The sequence below is a fragment of the Rhinopithecus roxellana genome, chromosome 11 (assembly GCF_007565055.1).
Source record: "Rhinopithecus roxellana isolate Shanxi Qingling chromosome 11, ASM756505v1, whole genome shotgun sequence".
NCBI lineage: Eukaryota > Metazoa > Chordata > Mammalia > Primates > Cercopithecidae > Rhinopithecus > Rhinopithecus roxellana.
In genome coordinates, this window is record NC_044559.1 from 34,361,859 (window position 1) to 34,372,497 (window position 10,639).

Here is a 10,639-nt window from a genome sequence, read left to right on the forward strand (position 1 = left end):
ATTAATTTCTTGGCCTGTGGTTGAACTATTGCATTTTACATGTGTGTGTGAGTGTGTGTGTGTATGTGTGTGTGTGTTTTCCATGCATCCTATCCAAACATTTCTCTCACATAATTAAATGTGTTGATGACATCACAGAAACTGAGCCAATCTTTTGGTTTATATCACTTTCAGGAGATTTTAACTCTAACTCGAGTTTTCCAAAGTCTGACCAAATCTGAGGTGCTCTCAGCAGGAATATAGTATTTCGAGGGCTCATTGTAATGCATAATGAGAAATTCTTTGTGCACAGTGTGCCTGCTCTCTCTCGCTCTCTCTCTCTTTCTCTCTCTTTTCTCTCTCTTTCCTCAGCCCCAAAGCCTACAATTTAGATGGGTCTTAGTGAGAAACTTGTAGCATAAAAAAGCATGCCTTTGGCAGAGTCTAGAAAACAATAATGCTATGTATTCTACCGTTGAGGAGAAAAAGATAGAAGGGGAAAACTTTGGAAATTAAAGATATAAGCAGAATGAAATTAACCAAAGAATGCTGGATAGATATATTTTTTTAAACAACCTTTCTTAAAAAACACTGGGAGACAGCGTACTCTTCAAATCACAGCACTGCTCTTTAGCATGAATTAAAGATGTGGTGAGTCTATGAATGGACATGGGTTGCTTAATGAGAACACCAGATGCCCACATTTAGGAAATGTAAAGAAAGCGAAACCCTTGTAAAATTTTATATATTATCCCTTTCACCAAAATATGAAAAACAGATTAGAGGGAGAAAGGAAAATTTCTTCTATAAATACATTTGAAGAAACACTGGGCCAAAAGGAGACACTTGTTTAAATACAATGTTCAAGAGAGAAAAATCATCAAATAAACAAGAATCCTCACTTTCGACAGGGCAGCTCAAACATTTTGGGTCACCAAGCTCTAAAGCAGAATTGCCTTCCACCTTCCCCTTGGAGAGTGCCTTTCTGAACTCAATCTTCTTTGGCAATCACAAATGTTAGGAATAATAAATAAAAGAAGCCGTAGATCTGGAGCCTTCTTGCAAAGACATGCAGACATTATAAAGACATTTTTATCAAGTGTCTATTGAAATCTATAGGTTTATGTTTGGCCTGGGTCTTTGAATTACTTGTTGCTTTTCTTAGCATGCTTTTTTTCTTCCTTCTCCTTTCAATGCAGCTTGGATCCTTGCAGCTCTCAAATCATAAACAATTTGCCATTTGCAGGGTTGTCATTGAACTGTGGAGAAAAACACGCCCTTAGGCTAGAGACCCCTGTCAGAGGCCTCGCTGAAAATCTGAGCCTGCAGAGCCTGTTCCTGCTACCTTCAGCAACAAGGAATCTAACTGCATAAAGGGAGAAAACACCTTTAATTCATGCTCGATGGTTTTAAGAAAATTAGTGCTCTCTGTTCTTTGAAAAAACAAAATAGCACAACATACTGTTTCCCTTAGTCCCTTAGACTCAATGGTATAGTTCCTAAGATTCACAAAAGAATTTGAACCTGAAACGTCGGGTAGGAAAGTCAGCAGGCTAAAGTGGATGGAGAAGTTCAGGTCTGGGCACCTGGTGTTTTGCATTTAGTCACTTTTACTAGTTGTATTCTCTTGGGCAAGACATTTGATTACCCAGAGCTTCTGTCTCATGAGTAAATGGGGATGTCAAGCCTGTCTCTTTAAACCTGTCCTCCTGCGGAGTGCTGTCTGAGACCTGGGGGAATCTTCCAGAGCCCTCTATCCCCATTCCTGACTTGTTCCTCACTGACTTCTGAGTTGGTCCCCTCTAAGCCCAACTGGGAACTCAACTTTGGGACCCAGCTTGGGTCCTGGCTGGGCCCTTTGGCACTTGGCCAAAGTGCCATAGCTGCACCTTGGCACTTGGCTTTCTCTTCAGCTCCATTTGGCTCTCATCCTGCCTCTCAGCCTCTCCAGTTACATCAGGTTGGAACCGTCCACACAACTGGCACTGGTACCTCCTTCCCACCCCTATTCTGCTACTTGGCAAATTCTAGCCCTCTGGGAAGGTAGCTTAGTAACATTAGCTAACATTCATAGTACTGGGTCCTTACCAAGCGCTTTAAGTGTGTTACCTCACTTAATCTCATAAAGCCCTAGGAGGCGGATATTATTATCTCTCCTTCACAGAGGAAACTGGCCTAGAGAGGTTACCCAATCTTCCCAAGGTCCCAGAGCTCGTGAGGGGTGGAACGAGGACTTGACCGTAGGTCAGGGGTCAGCAAAGGGTCAGACAGTAAGCATGTTAGGCTTGGTGGGCTGACTGGTCTCTGTCATAGAAACTCAACTCTGCCATTGTGGCACAGAAACAGTGCCACACAATATGTAAACAAATGGGCAGGGCTATGTCTCAATTAAACTTTGTTTATAGGCATTGCAATTTGAATTTCATAGAATATTCATGGATCACAACATATGATTACTCTCTTGACTTTTTAAAATTACCTAAGATTCTAAAAACCATTCTCAGCTCCCAGGTCACACAAAAACAGGTGGTGGGCTGGATTTGGCCTATGGGCCATAGTTTGCCAATTCCTGACCTAGTCCATCATTTCTAGAGCTCATGGCCTTCATTGCCAAGTATTAGTACCATTATCATCCCCTTTTACAGATAAGAAAACTGAGCTCAAGCAGAGATAGTAAGTAGAGGGTGATCCAAATGCAGGCATTTGAACTCCAGGATCTGGAGTTTACCTCCAAGTAATGGCAAGAGAATGAGGTGTTGCTCTACCTGCTTTTTTGAAGAAAAAGGAGATCATGAATATCCAATGAGATCATGCACCTAGCATGCATAAAAAATGCACATGATAGATTTTTTTTAAATGTATAAAACTCTTAAAAACTGTACAATATAAGCAACTGAGATTAGGCTAGCTTCTAAAAACAAATCTCCTAGTGGAAAGTATTTTAATAGTTTTATTTATTTTACAAGCATTTATTTAGTACCTAGTTTATGCCAAGTATACTGGGCTCTGGTATCTATGAAGATAGTGGGTAAGGGAACTTAGTTTAGTGGGAAAAGAGGGACATTCTCGTAGATGACTAGGATCCAAAGGGTTAACTGCTACCAGGAATGGGGTGCAGGTGATAGAGCCACAGTTGGGGACACAAAGGAAGGTGCACTGAGGGGTGCCATGCATGCCTGCTGGGAATTTCGAGGTAAAGGGAGAAAAGACTTTCAGGCTGAGGGAGGATCATGTGCAAAGGCACAGAGGCACGAAAGATCAGCATGACTGTAGTGTAAGAGGTCAGGGTATGAGTGGTAGAAATCAGGCTAGGAGGAAGGTAAGGTGGCTGAACGAGGACCTTATAGTCAATGCTAAGGCCCTAGACGTGATCCCTTGGGACCCAGGATGTGTACTAGGAGTACTCAAAACTAGGAGGTATACTAAGGAGAGCCCAAAGCCATGAAACAAAGATGAGGCTGCTTTCCCTGGGCATTCATTTTAATTAAAGATTAGATTGAAATCATTTTTAAGTGAAAGCAAACAAGAATATATTGAATATAATGCAAAGTCCCTATTAAAATTAGATATGAAGGGAGGCTGAGGCGGGTAGATCACGAGGTCAGGATATCGAGACCATCCTGGCTAACACGGTAAAACCCCGTCTCTACTAAAAATACAAAAAAATTAGCCGGGCATGGTGGCGGGCACCTGTAGTCCTAGCTACTCAGGAGGCTGAGGCAGGAGAATGGCATGAACCTGGGAGGCAGAGCTTTCAGTGAGCCAAGATCGCACCACTGCACTTCAGCCTGGGTGACGAACGAGATTCCATCTCAAAATAAATAAATAATAAAATAAAATTAGATATGAAGCATGAGATTTCAAATAAATTCAAAATAGACCACTTTAGATGCCACTCCACACCTCCACAACCTTCTCGTTAGAGAGGATAAGGTGGAAAGTCCTGAGAGGCAAGTGTTGGGGGATAAGAAGGCACTGAAAGTTAACAGGGTCGTGACATAATTGGGTTTGTGTTGCAGGGTTATAATGCTTGTGGTGGCTAGGAGGAAAGATGGTGAAGGGAGATATCAGGGGCTTGGAGATCAGTTAGGAACCTCCCAGAAACTCAGGAAGGAGCAGGACTGAATAGCCTATTATAGGGGGAGTTTGATTTTGTCACTAAGTGTACGTTCTTGTTCCATCAAGAAACAATGAAAAGAGAAAGAATTTGCTTGGGAGTCAAAAGACCAAGATTTGAACCCCTGATTTTGACTAACTGTGTGACCTGGGGCAATGCACTCAGTCTCTCTGAACTTCACTTCGTTTATCTTCCCAATGAGAAGAACTATACCCCTCTTGCCTACTTCTGAGAGCCTTTGTTTGGATGGTCTAAGATAATATCTATGAGAGCTCTTTGTAAAGGGCTTGAACATCACTGGTGAGTTTCTAGGGAACAAAAGGCCAGAGCTCTTTCTGCTTAGTAACCTCTCCAAGAAAAGGCAATTGCTATTTTTTCCCCCTTCTTCAGCTGTTGGAGCTACGGATCAATTGCAACCAGGCTAAATAAAAAAAGGTAGTCATACATGATCAGCAAAATGGTCCAAATGATGTCATCCATCAAGATGGACATTGCAATTTGCCAACTATTTTCTCATAAATCAAACCATGGTCCCTCAAGGAAGAGGGGCAGGGCTGGAGGAGCCAGCATGGCAGCCCTTATCGGCAGACCAGACGCAGGGAAGCGCTCCCTTAAGGATACAGTAATTATTTTCACTTGATGGGAAATAAAGAGGGGCACCATGGGAGGGAGTGCTGGAGAGTGTCTGCCTCACTTCATTACTACTCCCCAGGCATGGGACACAACATATGCTTTTCATTGGGAAGCCAATAATTTTGAATCGTGGGACAGGTGAAAACTTAAATGACATTTGCAAACCTTGATTTATTTCTCTGCTTAACTCCGGAACATGCTTGAGACTCAGCTCTATAAGTTTCCATAGATTAGTGGTCAATGTCAAGTATTTTCAATGACATATTCAAGCGTTTCCTGTCCCTATCAGTTAATTAAATATTTTCAGTACTAATCTCTTCTTATTGAAATGGTTTCCCTTCTTTTGGTTATGGGTTTGGAAAACAACGATATGAAGCATGTGCTTTATTGAAAACAAAATAACAAAAATAAAAAAGAATACTTTTTCCCCCACGTGCTATTTTACTCGCTGGAAATCTCATTAAAAGTTATTTATGAGCTGTTAGGGATCCCATAAGGATTACACCTAATTCAGTCTGTAAAGCTTTTGAGTTTCTTTTACATGAAGGACCTCCTTCCCCATTATTCTACTTTCGTTTGCACCCAAATAAATACTGGAGATTAACTTTTTGGCAGAAGAGGGTCCTCAGTCGCTAACCTCACATCACCCAGGCAAAGTTTAGACCTTCCTCCCCTTTCTGCTGGACCCACTCTGATATGACCAGGGTAAGAGGTCAAACTTTTGGCAATGGATAATTTATCGTTTTTATTATTTTAAATGTTTACTGAAGATATCGGGGCCGTAGGTATCATTTACATCCCTGGGATTTGTAATCTTTGCGATTAGCCATGTAGTTAGTCCTAATTGACTATCCAATTTTCTTCTACACCTCCTCCCCCAATTCCCTCTGAAATAAGAAACCTGAATTTTATCAGAATGAGTAATTTCACAGTTCCTTTATAGGGCCTGTATGCCTGTTATTTGCTGTTTCTTAGAACTTGTTCTCAGGTAGCAAAGACTGAACTGCCAATGTAAGTGACTTTTGTCCTTCTAGTCCGTTTAATAAAATATCCCTGAAACAAATGTGTTTAATTTCCAAAGAATCTGCTTTGTATTCGTATTTCCAAAACACGGAGAAGAATGTAGTCACTCAAGTAGCCAAATGTTCGAAATTAGATTTTGGTAGTTAGAAAATTGGCATAAAAAGTTTAGAAGTGGCCGGGTGTGGTGGCTCACACTTGTAATCCCAGCACTTTGGGAGGCCAAGGCAGGCGGATGACAAGGGCAGAAGATCGAGACCATCCTGGCTATCATGGTGAAACCCCGTCTCTACTAAAAATACAAAAAAAATTAGCTGGGCGTGGTGGCAGGTGCCTGTAGAGGCTGAGGCAGGAGAATGGTGTGAACCCGGGGGCCAGAGCTTGCAGTGAGCCAAGATCGCGCCACTGCACTCCAGCCTGGGCGACAGACAGAGCAAGACTCTGTCTAAAAAAAAAAAAAAAAAAAAAAAAAAAATTAGAACTAATAAGGACGTCGCTGCTATTAACTATCAGATGCATGATATACTCGTGGACATGTTCCCTATTGTTATGATCACCAGTGCACCTGCTCTCTTTTCTGCTAAAAAACCTGGGTCCATGGATTGCTCATTCCTCTCCAGGTGTCTGCATATTCTTCATATCCCAGCTCATCTCTCCAATGGAAACACGAGGCACCAATAATACCATGTCCACGCTGAACCAGCAAGACACATTGAGTATAAGCCTGGAGTATCATGCTGACCACCACGAGAACAGACAGCAGTGGTGTCTTCATGATCTATAAAATCTCTCCCTCTTGGATCTCAAAGCATTTCCAACTATGAGACCGAAACCCCCGCCTCTACCTCTCCATTTGAGCAAGAGTTAGTTCTACCAAAAGTAGACGAATGGCTGCATATTTTAGGAAAAGCATATGTTTTTTCCTTAATCTCAACCATCTGGAGATTTTTAACATTCTATATTCTTTATAGAATTCTACATAAGAGGTCAGTTTAATTTTTTAAGAGTTGTTTAAACATCCCAAGTAACACTATAAGCCCCCAAACAAGAAATGGCTCTCGGGCTAGACCAGGGAAAAGCACATGGATTGTTCATGTGTTTAGTCTAGTGCGGTGGATCTCCTCCTTGGCTGCACCTGAAAGAAAGTGACGGCTGAGTCCCACTGACCTGTCTTCCCCATCCCAGCATCGTTGTTTGGTTTTGTCTCATTTTGCCTTTAGGATCTACAGGTGAGGCTAATGTGGCAGCAGGGCTCAAGAACCACCAGATGGGAACTATCTGTGTTTAATGATAAGGGCAGGCTTGGTTGTTACCCTTTCAGTATTCTCACTGCTCTTCCCTGCTAGAATTAGAAACAGAGACTGAGAGCAGAGGCTCACACCTGTAGTCCCAGTGCTTTGGAAGGCTGAGGCAGGAGGATTGCTTGAGGACAGGAGTTCAAGTCCAGCCGGGGCAACATAGACAGACCCCCCCCCCCCAACAAGTCTCTACAAAAAATTTTAAAAAATTAGCCTATATTCCTAGCTACTTGGGAGGGTGAGGCAGGAGAATTGCTTGAGCCTGGGAGTTTGGGGCTACAGTGAGCTGTGATCATGCTGCTGCACTGCAGCCTGGGCAACAAAGCAAGATCCTGTCTCTCAAAAAAAAAAAAAAAAAGAAAGAAAAAAGAAAAACAGAATGAACCTATGGACTCTGACTCAGAGTTGTTACTCATTCACTCCTGGTCATGGGTTGAACAGTGTCCCCTGCCTCTCCTGAGAAAAAAGTTAGAGTCCTCTTCTCCAGTACCTGTGAATGTGGCCTTATTTGGAAATAGGATCCTCGCAGTTGATCAAGTTAAGATGAGGTCATTAGGGTGGGCCCTAATCCAAAGTAATTGTGTTCTTATAATAAGGACAAATTATGAGTGTTACAGTTCTTTTTGAATTTGTCTAGCAGGTTTTCTGTATTTTTACCAGAACTTCACCCTGATACCCCCCCAAAAGGGGCATATTTTGACACAGAGACAGACACCCTTACTGGGAAAATGCTGTATGAAGCTGAAGGCAGAGACTGGGGTGATGCTTCTGCAAATGAAGAAACCCCAAAGATCGCCACCAAACCACCAGAAGCTAAGAGGGAGGAATGGAACAGATTCTCCCTCGCAGCCCTCAGAAGGAACCACCCTGCTGACACCTTGACTTTGAACTTTTAGACTCCAGAATCGTGAGACTGTAAGTTTCTGGTGTTTAAACCGCCAGGTTTGTGTACTTTGTTATGGCAGCCCCAGGAAACTGATATACCTGGTGATTCAATTCAATGCACCTTCAAGGCCTAGGCAGTTGAAGCCTAGGAGATGAGGCCTCACCCTTGACCATATGCAGTCCACCTTAAAGAGTGGCAAAGTGAGGACTGTAAGCTGGTGGTGGCATTTGATCTGAGCTTTGGAGGAGCAATGTTTTTCTTGATGAGTGATGGGAAGCAAAGATATGGAAGTAAAGATATTGCAAAGGGAGGGGCTTCCTCTGCAGCAAGTCAGGGGGTCTGATGGAAGGCAAGAAGAGCAGCCTCTGCCTTGGAATTGGCAACAAATCTTGTAACCTGAGCTGTGTGTGTGTACATGTGTACGTGTGTGTTGTGTGTTTTGTGTGTGTGTGCATAACACAGATTGCTTCAACTTGGGAATTTGTCTGACCGATTCAATTTCTCTTCCACAGACTCAAATTCACCGCTCCAAGCACTATCCTAAGTCACTTGGCCCCGGAGTGTGTGTGTGTGTGTTGGGGGTTGGGAGTTGGGCCAAATTGAAAATAACGAACATAATGTGAACACCCTTAGAAAGCATATTCTGAATGAAGCACCCTGTTAAATCACATTTGCTCCTACAATGACCCAGTGGATCTCGGAGGCTATTCTTATCCCCATTTAATAGATGAGAAAAAGACAAAGCTCTAAAAATGGAGTCAGAGCTCCATGGTTGGATCCCATGTGTTTACAGCTACACTGTATTGCTCCCTAGCTTATGCCTGGGGGTGACTCCTGGGGAGGGGTGTGTGAAGAGAGATGGAAAGTTGAAGACTGACTTAAAGCAAATGCACAGCTTTGCTTGACTGATCCAGAAATATGGAGGTTAGAGCAACCTGGGAGGCTCCATGCCTGTGTGGGCGCACAGCTGCCTGCTAACTGTTTCCAGTCCCCCTTCTGTTGGTTCCCCATAGGCTGGAGAAATCCACTCAAAGCAGGGTGTGCTCTTCGATGGAAATCCAGCTTTGTTCTTCCACTCAAGTACTATAGGGGAAAGCAGAGGAGGAAAAGGAAAGACACATAAAAAGTTTCAGCATATGAGTAGCATTTGCAATGTAATCTATGTGTTCTGAGCCAAGTTACTGTACACACTCTGGGCAGAATTACAAATAAATGACGAAACATTTTGAAACATGGCTTATACCTAATTAATCATGGAACTTAAGGAAAAAAGAATGTATTTCTTCAAAGTTTTCAGCATTTTCTCTATTAAGCGGAAGGGACAGGGGAGGGGAGGGGAAATCTCCATGCCCTGTAATGGATACACTATGCACTTCATTTGGGGGAAAGAATCTCTTAATCTTCTTTGGCCTCCTGCAACCTCTGAATCCTTACATCTTTAATACTTCATGTTGAGCATTTTCATATTAAAGGAACTGAAAGTTTCCAGATCATGAAATATTCCTTAGCTTTTTGTCTCTTGATCCCTTAGCCCAAACAATACCGGTTTGGGAGATTATGAGATCACCAGGCATTTCTTAAGTACCCATGATATTTTGCCCTGGGGTTCCCGTGTCCTTTTTCTATGCTGCCGCCACCCAGAGACATCTGTGGGTACGTCCCGCTTTGAAGGCAAAGCTTTTGTGCTATGTCCATGTTACCACATGCCCTCTGACTCAGAAGACTTGATTTCCTCATTTGTAAAATGGGGATAATAATAGCTCATTGATTTAATGTGAATGTTAAATAAAATAATGCCACAAAAGAACTTAGCCTAGTGCCTAGAACATAACCACTCAATAATGGAGTGTGTGACTGAATTTTCCAGATTCGTTTTTCATTCTCTTCCTGTCCATGGATTTGACTGAGTCCCATCTTGCAAGGCCATCCAAGGCACTTCTTTAGAGCCCTGTCTCACCAGTAACAGAGGTGGGAGTCAAAGATGACTTTGCACTTGGTAGCCAGTGTCTTCACTGCTCCTATGGGAAGCCAGAGTTTCACTATTCCCCCTGAATTTTCCCACAGTCATTCCATGAGCTAGTTATGGACACAACTTAAGGGGAACTGGAGATGCGGGTGTGTTTTCATTCCAAACAGTGTCACTGATTCACAGCATGGCTTTGGATAAGCTGATCAGGTTGCTTTAATGCAGATTCTCCACCCCACACCCCATGACTTTGTTGAAAAAGAACCAAAAAATAATATATACAGTATTAAAGTATTAAAGGGGTTGTGAGTAAAACCTGAAGCCTGAACTGCTTCCTTCCCCAGCCCCAGGTGAAGAATGAGAAGGAAGAAGATACTGGAGTCTGGGGTTCAGTGGTAGAACCCAAGGACCAGTGGAGGTGGTGCCAGGGGCAGGATCATAACTGGATTGTGCTCATGGTCTGGTGTCAGCTATGTTCTTTGCCCTCTAACCTCCTTTAGTTCCAGCTCATTTTTCATCTCGGCTCTCCAGCGTTTCTTAAGACTCTGTAAGCTGCCCACATCTTCCCTATATATTCCTTTTCTGCTTAACTGTCACACTGCTTTGCTTGCAAATGAAAACCTAGACTGAGAAAAAAAAAATAAGATCTACTCAGCACCTACTATGAGCCAACTACTGTGCAGGTTGAGGAACTGAGACACGGAAAGTTAAGGTAACGTGCCTAGGTCACCAAGCTAGTT

At 42.8% G+C, this 10,639-nt stretch overlaps 1 pseudogene; it reads left to right on the forward strand.

Moving 5' to 3' along the window:
- Window positions 1-7,653: 7,653 nt before the first annotated feature.
- On the forward strand, window positions 7,654-7,719 carry LOC115900568 (annotated as a pseudogene).
- Window positions 7,720-10,639: the final 2,920 nt, after the last annotated feature.